Here is a 13,326-nt window from a genome sequence, read left to right as displayed (position 1 = left end):
TTTATATCCAGCAAACTGAAAAACATCTTTTTAGTCAGAAGGCTCTCGGTTCGACCCCCGCCGTGTTCAACGTTCTTAAATTTTTACGAAATTTCTCAATACCTACATATATCCGCACATGCCCCAAGATCCAGTCGCCTCATCGCACAGCCACAGAGGAAACGTTAAGATATTACCCCTCATTTTAACTGACCCTCGAAATATCAGTGGGGTGGGGTGTGGGGGTTACTTAACTACGTTTCGAAAATATTATAATTTAGTGATGTACTTTATATTTTCAAATTTTGAAAAAATATTTGTCCTTAATGAAGTCTTCTACCACATTCGATAAATGTTTTAATTTTTTATGTATACTTATTTATTTATACTTATGTATACTTTATTTATTTATTTACTTACTTTATGATGGTCGTGAAGTACCCCCGGCCCCCAAGTAATACATGTTATTGATAATACACTGGTATTGCTAGAGTTGACACAGACTTCATGCTTAACTCACCAGTACCTTTTTTTTTTTCATGACGTTTCATCAATATATGACGTCTCTGATACCCATACAGTACGGAAGACAGAATTTCCCGTTCTCTATTATGTCTATTAAATTCCACGCTACGATTTTGTGAACTTCGTCACAGTTTTCTGAAGACTGCGCTTTCTTATTGTATGAAGCAAAATCCCTAGTCATGGTTCAACAGTTAAACTACGCAAGTTGCTATCATGTTACAGTGCAATTAGTTTAAGCAATGATGTCAAACACGCGCTATCAGCATGCTGAAGCAAGTTACAGTGTTCCAGCGAAAGTCATTTGTCACCTACACTCATTAGCAAACACGTAATGATAGTGGAACCTGTCTTAACAGTGTATTACCGAACGTGAGACCGGTGTACGACAGACAAGTTATCACGTGCGCAACTCGTCCGTCACCAACCCTACTGAGTAAATGGGTATGGAGGAATGTGAAATCCACGTTAACGACATATTACTGAACGTAAGACAGTTGAAACAGGATTTCAGACGTGTTAACATCATGTATGTTCCCAATACCGAAATGCTCGTAATATTGTTATGTATGCCGTATCATAGGTAGCGCATATTGTAACGAGATAAATAATTATTAATAACTGGATAAGTGCTCCTATTGGAGCACAAAAAATGTGAATATGTTTATATGAAAGACCGACTGAAAAGCGGGATACCAGCTGTTTTCTTCTACCTTCCTCAGCACCTTTAAATGTTGTCCCAAACATTTTCCCATGCGGACATATTCGCACTTTTTTTTTTGAGATGCAACTCACCTCAAACTCCGACTAACTCCCCTAACTGTGACCCACCCACATCCTCTAGTCCATCGCTAAGTCGCTAGTACCCATCCAGTCCCAGTTTCTCTCTCTCTCTCTCTCTCTCTCTCTCTCTCTCTCTCTCTCTCTCTCTCATCCATCCCAGTTCATTGTCGTTATCTGTCTGTGTATCTCTGTGATTGTCTCTTGAGTCAAAGCCGCAGTCCCCTACGTTCTGTCCTACTACTACAGTCTCCTCTCCCTCTTGCTCGCTCTTACTGCTTGTAACTCATTCTTCCTTCCTTCCTTCCTACTGTTGCTGTTTCTTATCCCTCTCTCGTCATCGCCGTCGTCACATACTCCGTCTCTCATTATTCACTGGCTCTCACTCACTTCCAAATTTCTATTTCCCTTTCTCTTTATTGTCCCCCCCCCCCCCCCCACTTCTCCCCCCGTCACTGATTCCTTCATTCTTTTCCTAGAATTGTTCTGTCACTGCTAACTATGTTCCATTGCCACCCCCTCTTTCTCTCACATTGCCATTGTCTCCGTCGTTAAATCTGTACCACAACCAATGTCTGCTATCTTCAAGTACTCATTACTTTTCCGTCTCTGCGCCAGTTTTATTCTCTCTCAGTATAACAAAGTGCAAATATCTCCTCATGCCAAATTTTTACGAAAATTTCAAAGAGTCTGAAGAAAGAAGGTAGAATGAGGTAGCTGGTACCCCACTTTTCAGTCAGAGTCTTTTAAACAGGGACATACTGGCATTATTTACGCTCCAAGAGCAGCATTTTTCTAACGATTCCCTTCTTTTCTCTGCTGCAGCAGGGCATGTAACTCATATGGAAAGAAATGTATTCGTCAGTAAAATTTAGGTAGATTACTTATGTGAAACTGAAATAACGCAAAACTGTACCTCAGACCGGATCTTACGTGCAAAAAATAAATTGCATGTGCTTCAATACAACATGTTCTTCCTAGATGACAACAATGGAATTTATTAAACCTGCATTGAATGGTATGTTTGATGGTAGTGCGGGTAGTGGCATTGACGCTCAGCATAAAAACTTAACAGTTTACCTGTGATTATATATATAGTGACGATCTAACCGCCCTTTTAGATTGTTTAAAATAGTTGACGGCTCCGGAAAGCGTTGGGAATATTGCTCAAAGGAAATCATACCTGTCATTTCAAAACTACGAGAATTCCATGTTATCGAATAGTGAAACCAGTGGTTAACGAACGTCATAAGCTCACACGAGGAAAGATTCACCGTAGATAAGTTTTAATACACAGATTAGACGACTTATGGCAAACGAATCGTGTGAATATGAAGCAGTATCAACGAGAGAGTACAGCTTTTAAGTGTATTTTAATGATTATTCATGCATACCCTAGTTATGGATGGACGATACCTGTGGGACTAGAATTAGAAAATAGACTGCTCTGTTCCGATGACATTTGTAATTCTTTATGCTTTTCTCAAAAATCTTGCTTCTTTGGCTCTTCTCATTTCCTAACGGAGCTGTGTAGTCGAAGACACTGTTGTTGGTACCGTAGTAGATAACGGTGGAAATCAGAATGAGATCTTCACTCTGCAGTGAAGTGTGCGCTGATATGAAACTTCCTACAAGATTAAAACTGTGTGCTGGACCGAGACTCGAACTCGGGACCTTTGCCTTTCGTGGGCAGGTGCTCTACCACCTGAGCTACCCAAGCACGACACACGACCCGTCCTCACAGCTTCAATTCTGCCAGTACCTCGTCTTCTATCTTCCAAACTTCGCAGAACAGCTTCTGTGAAGTTTGAAAGGTAGGAGACGAGTTACTGGCAGAACTGAAGCTGCGAGGACGAGTGGTGAGTCGTGCTTGGTAGAGCACTTGCTCGCAAAAGGTAAAGGTCCCGAGTTCGAGTCTCGGTCCAGTACACAGTTTTAATCTGCCAGGAAGTTTCAGGAAGTTTTCAGGATAATACTTAATGAAATAGACATCGAATGGTCAGAACAATAAAAAATGGGGCATATGCGAGCTGCCACAGAAGGGTCACCCTTAACGGAAGCATACTTTTCTTTTGCTCTGTTTAACTAAGTTGGTGGTACAGTTGTGCAATGCTACACCACCATTTTCAGTACGTCTATTTACTACAGAATATCCGAGCATGGGTATACTCACACTCTTTGAAGACTGAAGAGTTTCTCTCGGAAATCGACCAAATTTTGAAAAACAGAGTAAACCATTTCGTTCACATTTGTTGGAGGAATCTGGAAGGTTATACATGGCTACGCTTAGTTAGCTTAATCGCGAGTTTCTTGACAGTATTTATTACAGTGTATATTGTCACAAAATAAAGGAAATTCACGGCTGCTGTACAATGGACAAAATACGTGCTTAAGAAAATGCTAAATGTGAGAGTATATGAGTGCTTTTTACAGCACTGTTTGCCGCGTACAGTAGAGGAATAGTTCTGAGACGATGGTTGGCTGTATCGGCATGACAATGCACAGTGTCATAAAGCAGAATCTATGAGGCAATGGACTGTGGACGACACCACTACTGAAACGGACTGGCCTGCTCCGAGTCCATGATCTGAAACCAATGGAAGATGGAACACCTTTGGGCTGAGACATAACGTCGACTTCGCTCCAGGCCCCAGCGTCAAAGATCACTACCTTCTCCGGTTTCAGCCCTTGAGGAAGAATTGGCTGCAATTCCACCTCACAAATTCCGACACCCCATTAGAAGTGTACCCAGCAGAGATCAAGTCGTCTTCAGGACGAAACGTGAACACACACCACATTGGTGTCCACTAATAGGTGTACGGAAACTTTTGTCCAGATGCATTCTTCGCGAACAACCTTACGGCATGTGGTCAACAGTATTTCATGTACCTTTAACTCTTTCACGTTTTGTTGTTCGTGGGATGAACAAACCTCTGTAGAAGCTGTAATTTCATGACAATGCACAGTGTCATAAAGCAGAATCTATGAGGCAATGGACTGTGGACGACACCACTACTGAAACGGACTGGCCTGCTCCGAGTCCATGATCTGAAACCAATGGAAGATGGAACACCTTTGGGCTGAGACATAACGTCGACTTCGCTCCAGGCCCCAGCGTCAAAGATCACTACCTTCTCCGGTTTCAGCCCTTGAGGAAGAATTGGCTGCAATTCCACCTCACAAATTCCGACACCCCATTAGAAGTGTACCCAGCAGAGATCAAGTCGTCTTCAGGACGAAACGTGAACACACACCACATTGGTGTCCACTAATAGGTGTACGGAAACTTTTGTCCAGATGCATTCTTCGCAAACAACCTTACGGCATGTGGTCAACAGTATTTCATGTACCTTTAACTCTTTCACGTTTTGTTGTTCGTGGGATGAACAAACCTCTGTAGAAGCTGTAATTTCATCGTTGTGGTCATTACTCGAGTCGTGGGAGGAGGTAATACGATGAGAGACTCCTCTTGGAACGCATACTATAAGAATTTCAACAACTGACCTCTCCGCCAGGCGGAAATTTGTCCCGTAGCGTTTGCCAGTGGAGTTTGTCAGTGTCTCTGTAATGATTTCACGCAGAGTAAACGATCCTACTACTACACGCGCCGCTCTTACATTAATCAGACTTGATAAGCGCCCTATACCGATGAACAATACCCAAGAATCGCAAGAGTAAGTGTTATGCGAGCCGCTTCTTTCGTGGATGAATTACACTTTTCAACATTTCCCCAATGACTCTCAGCCTGCAATGAACTTTTCGTACAATTGGTTTTATGTAGTCCGCGAATAGCCACACCAACCCTACAACGTTAACCACAGGACCATCAGTATAGAATGTTAAGAGAAACGGCCCTTCACGAGTCCGTTGATGTACTCCTGACATTACTTTTACAGTTACAGTTACAGATATTTTCAAAATATTTGATCTTTCCATGTTTCTTAATTTTTGAAAAATAGTGGAACCATTTTTAGCGAAATTCTATAGGACTACATTGATGCAAATATTAAATATGCTTAACACAATATTGTTTTTTTAATACAAAGTCAGCGCAACAATTTTGTGACAGAAGTGAACACAGTTAGCCATATTACTGTAGTAAGAGCAGTTAGTAAGTAACTGAAGCAAACTTTAAGCAATCCGCTGAGAAGACTGCAGCCAGAGCTGGGAACTGTCAAAATATCGATTACTTCAGAACAAGATGGGTTACATGCCAGTCACCGCAAGGTCGGAAATTTTTTTTCCGTGCACAAAGACTGGGAGGCGTGGCTCCATTAGACTATATTCATTGGCCATTGCGTAGCCTTCCAAGTTGGATCCACGTATCACCAAACCGATACGATGGAAAATTCAGGAAGCTAGAGGACAGAGTGAGTGACATGAGCGACGGAAATTCTAAGCAGGACCAGCCAAATAGAGGTTCATGCAGGCAGGCAGTGAGATATCAATCAGAAAATGGCTAGTCAGGCAGTTTGACAGTGAGGAAACCGTGATGAGACAATGAGCAGTCAGAGAGTTAGCAATGCAGAGTCGGAGGACTCAGAACGGATTGCGAGTTTGTATTCTGTAGGCATGCCAGCCTGTTGTCAGCCCAGACTTCGAATTTTGAGCCAGATCCCAGTGGTCATGCCACTACATATCGTCACTTTCTGACATATTTCCCACTCCACGTTGAATAGAGTTACCTTGTTGTCCGGTACTTGAATCTTTAGGTATTTGACAGCTTCCCTTTGGCTAACCTCAGCCAGAAAATATGCAAACACCGCTTATATGAGAAATTAACGTGAATAATACACTCCTGGAAATGGAAAAAAGAACACATTGACACCGGTGTGTCAGACCCACCATACTTGCTCCGGACACTGCGAGAGGGCTGTACAAGCAATGATCACACGCACGGCACAGCGGACACACCAGGAACCGCGGTGTTGGCCGTCGAATGGCGCTAGCTGCGCAGCATTTGTGCACCGCCGCCGTCAGTGTCAGCCAGTTTGCCGTGGCATACGGAGCTCCATCGCAGTCTTTAACACTGGTAGCATGCCGCGACAGCGTGGACGTGAACCGTATGTGCAGTTGACGGACTTTGAGCGAGGGCGTATAGTGGGCATGCGGGAGGCCGGGTGGACGTACCGCCGAATTGCTCAACACGTGGGGCGTGAGGTCTCCACAGTACATCGATGTTGTCGCCAGTGGTCGGCGGAAGGTGCTCGTGCCCGTCGACCTGGGACCGGACCGCAGCGACGCACGGATGCACGCCAAGACCGTAGGATCCTACGCAGTGCCGTAGGGGACCGCACCGCCACTTCCCAGCAAATTAGGGACACTGTTGCTCCTGGGGTATCGGCGAGGACCATTCGCAACCGTCTCCATGAAGCTGGGCTACGGTCCCGCACACCGTTAGGCCGTCTTCCGTTCACGCCCCAACATCGTGCAGCCCGCCTCCAGTGGTGTCGCGACAGGCGTGAATGGAGGGACGAATGGAGACGTGTCGTCTTCAGCGATGAGAGTCGCTTCTGCCTTGGTGCCAATGATGGTCGTATGCGTGTTTGGCGCCGTGCAGGTGAGCGCCACAATCAGGACTGCATACGACCGAGGCACACAGGGCCAACACCCGGCATCATGGTGTGGGGAGCGATCTCCTACACTGGCCGTACACCACTGGTGATCGTCGAGGGGACACTGAATAGTGCACGGTACATCCAAACCGTCATCGAACCCATCGTTCTACCATTCCTAGACCGGCAAGGGAACTTGCTGTTCCAACAGGACAATGCACGTCCGCATGTATCCCGTGCCACCCAACGTGCTCTAGAAGGTGTAAGTCAACTACCCTGGCCAGCAAGATCTCCGGATCTGTCCCCCATTAAGCATGTTTGGGACTGGATGAAGCGTCGTCTCACGCGGTCTGCACGTCCAGCACGAACGCTGGTCCAACTGAGGCGCCAGGTGGAAATGGCATGGCAAGCCGTTCCACAGGACTACATCCAGCATCTCTACGATCGTCTCCATGGGAGAATAGCAGCCTGCATTGCTGCGAAAGGTGGATATACACTGTACTAGTGCCGACATTGTGCATGCTCTGTTGCCTGTGTCTATGTGCCTGTGGTTCTGTCAGTGTGATCATGTGATGTATCTGACCCCAGGAATGTGTCCATAAAGTTTCCCCTTCCTGGGACAATGAATTCACGGTGTTCTTATTTCAATTTCCAGGAGTGTAGTTGCCAGGAGCGGAATCATAGGAATATCGAGCGCTACCAGACTGAGTAAGGCCAGCTATCAGCCACCACAGAAGACGGAACAAGTTGAGGCACAGCCGCAGAACATAGAGGATGAATGCTGCCGGCTGTCAAATCGCCGGCATACCAACAATGAGGTGTTACGTGCATCATACCGTCCTTCCATCTGCCACACATGCCTTCATGCAAAACTGACTACATCGAGTGGTGTGATGAGATAATCAATGCCCTCCCCTAGTTTCCAGTTATGGAGCCACGTCTATTCCCAGTCGAACTGGCTGTCAGATTTGTATATGCATTGCTGATATTATAAACGTAGATGTTTTAATCTTTTGATCATTTGCTTTCACTGTGACCTTGGTTGTAAAATTTCAAATCGCTATATTCTGGAGCCGGGCGTCGGGTCATTTTCATATAAATTTCCATGATGAATGAGGCATTTAAGCCAACATTGTGAATATGAGCCCGAATGTTTACTTGCACATTCTCCGTGGCCAAGTGTTGCCATTTCTTGTAAGACTTCATGGTGACTATGCTTTAGACATACTTATGTTTCAAAACGACGACACCTATGTTCACAGGGCTGCATAGGTGAAGAAACTTGTGGACTCTCTTCCTAGCCAAACTGAGGCCATTATCAAGGTTATAAGTGATGTTACACGTTATTAGCGTGAAGTCTCCTGCGAGGTACTTCATATATATGAGTCACACACAACGTTGATGGATTACTCATTTTAGAAAATAAACGAGACATTTCGAAGCACTGCAGGTCCTTTTCCGGCATCAAGGAATGCAAAACACTTAAATACTGTTTACTTTACTCAGGTAATGTACATGAATTCCGTTTCGGTTTGTGATACAGTAGCATAAACAACATCTCAGAAAAAGTAATTGTGTTAAAATGCCACCAGTCTTCTGAATGTGTCTGCCTCCGTAGCCGAGTTCTCAGCGCACCTGACAGATGAAGGGGACCCGGGTTCGATTCGCGGAGGTAAAAGATGACACGGCGGTCGGTCGGACCCGATTGGCCGGTCTAGGGCCAGAACGCGGACGTCTACGGTTACCTTACGTGCTGAAGATGTCTGTTTTCTTATTTATTATGTTGCTCTCCTATACGAATAATTTCGCTAAAACCGTCTAACATTGCCTCCAACTTTTGTAATATCCTCAGTTCAGGGAGGAGGAGCATACGCACGTTTCTTAATGTGTGCCATATCCATGCTGAAACTACTCACTGATGACTATATGACGGCGAGCTTCCTAACTGCGGGGATGTTGAGTGCTACGTTTCATCTTCCGCTTCAATATGAAGATCGAATAATTCAGCTGGATAGTCGATAGGTACGTTAGGGTGCTTTGGTGTTCTTCAAACCAGAAACGGCTGTTGCTATTTTGGAAGATGTGAGTTCTCATCACGAAGGTGCAGAATGAAGGGAACATTTGCTAACCGGGGATGTCGAAATAGACATCCTGGGCGATGTTCACAGTAAACTGAAAGAGAGGTCTCGAGTCATGGTGTGGTAAACTTCCCCAAAACGTGACAGAACCACTTCTGGCCTGAACTACACTCGCCACACACTGAATTAAATAAGTCACTGGGACGCCTGTGCACATGCTGCCTTGCGTAATTTAGAAGGGACAAATCTCCGAGTCGTCGCCCCACACTGAGTGTTTTCAGTCGGCTATTGCGTTGTTTGGCCCATTAAACACGCACAGGGAACCGTGAGCTTTTGTAGACGTTCCAGTCGGATTTGAAAGTCACTGTCAGTGATGAAGTGACACACTCGACTCAATTACCCATGAAATAGGGCTTTTTTACGACCACTGTTCTTACGAGTTTTTTTACATGGCTGCCAGTGGTATACCGCTCCTTGCAGACACACTGGACGGTCTGCGTTGATACACCAACAAATCGGGTATCTTCGTTCATGCTGTGGCCCTGAGAACGTCCAAACACGCTAGCTTTTTGCTACCATTCTGTCAAGTTTCCTCGTCAACCCACCATACTGTGGTGATTCTATACAAACGAGCGGTACAGTCATACCACTTCACTACCAGAACTTACGTCAACGACGAAGCGCCATTAAAAAAAGAGTGGAAATGGAATATGTTCCAAGTGCCAAACCTGATGTTTGTCAGGAGAATGGAAGAAAGAAAGAAAGAAAGAAGAAGACGAAGAAAAGAAAAAAAAGGTATACCCAAAATGTGGAGAAGGAACACCACAGAATAATGCCGTGCACTGCACCACAGCAAAAAAATAAATGGTTTGTGAAGCGTGTTCTGAGCGTCATATCAGGAAACTTACTGGTTCTCACTGACGGTAAGACATTTTTTATAAATCGACTCTTGTAAAGGAGAAAATAGCAACCAGCCATTATTAATAATGCCACTTATTTTCACAAATCGCGCCGTCACCCGTTTCAAACAGTCAGGTTTATCTTCAGACGACTTTTCACGCTATTATTACATTTGTTGTTGTTTTCATTAGTTGCAGAAAAAAACCAGCCAGCTCCTAGTGTAAACAGCAACAAATGTGATACAAACGTGAACAGCCGTCTGAGGATGAACCTGGCTGGTTTCTTCTTCGCTAGAATCAACTACTATTCTGTATACAACTACGGTAAGGAAGTGTTTGTTAGAAGTGCCATTAATACTGAGATACAATGTTCTATTTATGGTGATTCAAGCGCAGAAACACAACACTAGGTTTTTAACTGAAACAACATATTTTTGAATTTTGGAACTGAAGAGGGAGGGTACGACAGCCCGACGCAGAGACCACGCGTCCTTTACTAACGCATATTTGAAATACTTTCTGCATGGATTAGTACTTGGATTAAGTCTAGCGCCATGTAACAGAATACCAACAGAAGAGCACTGAATAATCTCCTTGTGAGGAAACGGCATTTAGAACGCCTTCCATTTCCAGTCTTCGTTATGACCGCCTGGTACTAGTTCAACTGTTCATCGTTACAGAACTACACAGAACTAACAATGTGCTCTATTAGGGGGGAGGGGCCTATTTTGTCGGGGATCTTATGAAGTACCCTTTAAATTATCTTCGGTCTTGGCGTAATCATTACAGAGCAGTCACTAACACTGTTAGGGGATGGAGACCGGGAATCAGCCTTGGATTCTCAGGGCAACGACTTTAACCCGTGCATCAATTTTATACGTCGCCACAAGACGTCCTGTCAGACGGTAGCTGCGGAAAGCAGCCATAATATTTTCGCCAAGGAACTAAATGTAACTGTCCTATGATGATATTCGTTATCAAGACACTGCACCCTAGATGTTGGCACTGAGTGGTCAGTGTGAGCTGCTAGGCAGAAGATGAGTGGAAAGACAGATCGGCTGCTCGCTTACTGTCTCCGCAGCTGCGGCGGCGGCGCGTGCGTCCCACCGCGGAACTGCCGTTGTCCGTAATCAACGTACGGTCCTCCACTGTCGCTCCAAAGGATTCGATTTAGTGGTTGTCGGCTCCACGCTTGCCTCCCTCCCGTTTGTTTCCCCGTTGCCTATCCCCGTGCTGCGCCACTGGACATGGATGCTTGAAGCTTAAGGACGACATTGTCAGTCTGCAACGGTACCTGCAGAACACTGTCACGAATTATTTACAGAAGAATGGAGAAACGATGATGTTCGACAGTGCTGAATGTGCCCTAATATGGCGAGAGGTGGGAAAAATCATCGGTTTGGTGAGAGGAAGCATAACGAAACTTCCTGGCAGATTAAAACTGTGGGCCGGACCGATTGGTTGTTTGGGGTTTAAGGGACCAAACAGCAAGGTCATCAGTCCCTTGTTTCAAATGTGGTCCATTCCGCTAATGTGACATCTCAGGAAAGTCAGAACAATAAAAGCGAAAAGGCTAAAAACGTAAAAGGGCAGTCATGTTGTCAATGGTAAAAACAAAATGAGGGAAGTCAGCAAGAGAACGAACCCAACGCTATGCTGAAGCAGTATAGGCAAGACCACCAGTGACTTAAAAGGGGCAACCGCTAGAATGTAGAAGTACGTATGGGAAAAAGGAGACTAACCAACCCTTTAAAAAAAAAGGGGGGTAAAAACAGAGTAAAAGGGGAAGAAAAGAGGATCTCGGCCAGGGAGGTGAGTCGGGAATCTCCAAACACGGCTTACAGTGGGAGACACCCAAACACTCACCGCCCTGCCCCAACACGAGAGAGAGATTAAGAACCTTAAAACTGAGAATAAAAACCACTTTCCCGGAGGAAACCGAGAACCAGAGAGACCATCTGGGAATCGTCAGCCAACATCAAAGGTAAATTGTGGGGGAGTCTGTACTTAGCACGCAGAGCCAAAAGAAGGGGGATGTCAACCAAAATGTGGGCGACTGACTGGAAGGCTCCACAACCACTAAGTGGGGGTGGCTCATCACGCAAAAGAAAACCATGGGTCAGCCTGGTATGGCCAATGCGGAGACGACACAGTGTGGTCGAGTCCTTTCGGGAGAGGCGAAAGGAAGAACGCCAAGGGGACTGGTGTCACCTTAACCGCACGAAGTTTATTAGACAGGGGAGTAGATTCCCAAGAGTGGGCCGGACCGAGACTCGAACTCGGGACCTTTGCCTGGCGGAAGTAAAGCTGAGAGACCGGGGCGTGAGTCGTGCTTGGGTAGCTCAGTTGGTAGAGCACTTGCCCGCAAAAGGCAAAGGTCCCGAGTTCGAGTCTCGGCCCGGCACACGGTTTTAACCTGCCAGGAAGTTTCATATCAGCGCACACTCCGCTGCAAAGTGAAAACATCATTCAGGAAGCATAATGTTGCAATGGGTGTAGTAACTTCCAGATCTTCGAACACAATAAACTCACAAGTCACCGTTATTGTGACACTCATTACCCATATGCGTCTTCCTAGGGGTACATTCAGACGTATCTGCATTTTTATGGATGGCAAGCTCGACCCCAAGTGGAGTAGCTCCTGGAACGAGAGCATATTCAGCGAATGGGCTGGCTTGCCCGGTTCCCGGACTTTAATCACATGGAGCGCATGTGTGATGCGTCGGGGAAACGTACTGCAGCACGTCCACAAGCGCCACCGGCCAACTAGCAATCGTCAAGCTACTGGAGGAATTTAATGCCCTGACACAAAAACTCTTTACCAACTTTGTGGCCAGCATGGGAATACTTTGCAGAGCACGCATGGCCGTCCGTGATGATTCCACATCCTATTAAGAACCATGTCCCACCTTTTATAATGCCCAGGGGACCCTCATAAATCGCGGTGACTTGAGTGTAATTATCGTCTTTCAATGAAAGTGCCATTTCTATTCGTCCAGTTCCATGTTTTTGTAGTTAACTTTTGTAATATATTGTAGCAGTTCTTTCTATCTATGGTCCAATTTTCATCGAGCTGTGTTACTTTGCACTGGCACATCATTCGAAAGTTACTTTCATTCATAGGTTTTGCACACCAGTGTAAAAATAAAATTGTAGACCACGAAAAATGGTTTAATGCAGTATATCACGTAACAGGTTGTAACGTAGCGTTATGTTTTTCCTAATCCGCAGTCTGTATAGCCCTACAAGGAACGGGGTACTCCGGCATCACCAAACTACCTTCAGATATTACAATACCAACTGTGGAAATCAAGTCATTCCCAAAACGGAATTAGGACGGGTTTATACGTCCGTTCGCAGTGATGTTCACAGTTAATGGGTGCCTCTTCATACGTCGTTACAAGCTTAGCTGAGCGAATTCGCGTCGCCACTAATTTGACAGTTTGTCACATTTGCTACATCTTGAAAGGTAAATAACGCACCCGAAATGATCACCTCGATGCAGCAACATCC

At 45.3% G+C, this 13,326-nt stretch overlaps 1 non-coding gene across 1 annotated transcript; it reads left to right on the top strand.

The window, feature by feature from the left end:
* The first annotated feature begins 12,143 nt into the window (after positions 1-12,143).
* Positions 12,144-12,218, top strand: Trnal-caa (transfer RNA leucine (anticodon CAA)). The gene has a single exon. It is a non-coding gene; the product is annotated as a tRNA-Leu (tRNA).
* Positions 12,219-13,326: the final 1,108 nt, after the last annotated feature.

Source organism: Schistocerca cancellata, chromosome 4 (genome assembly GCF_023864275.1).
Source record: "Schistocerca cancellata isolate TAMUIC-IGC-003103 chromosome 4, iqSchCanc2.1, whole genome shotgun sequence".
NCBI lineage: Eukaryota > Metazoa > Arthropoda > Insecta > Orthoptera > Acrididae > Schistocerca > Schistocerca cancellata.
Note: the sequence above shows the minus strand (reverse complement) of the source record. Positions and strands in the feature narration are given on the sequence as shown.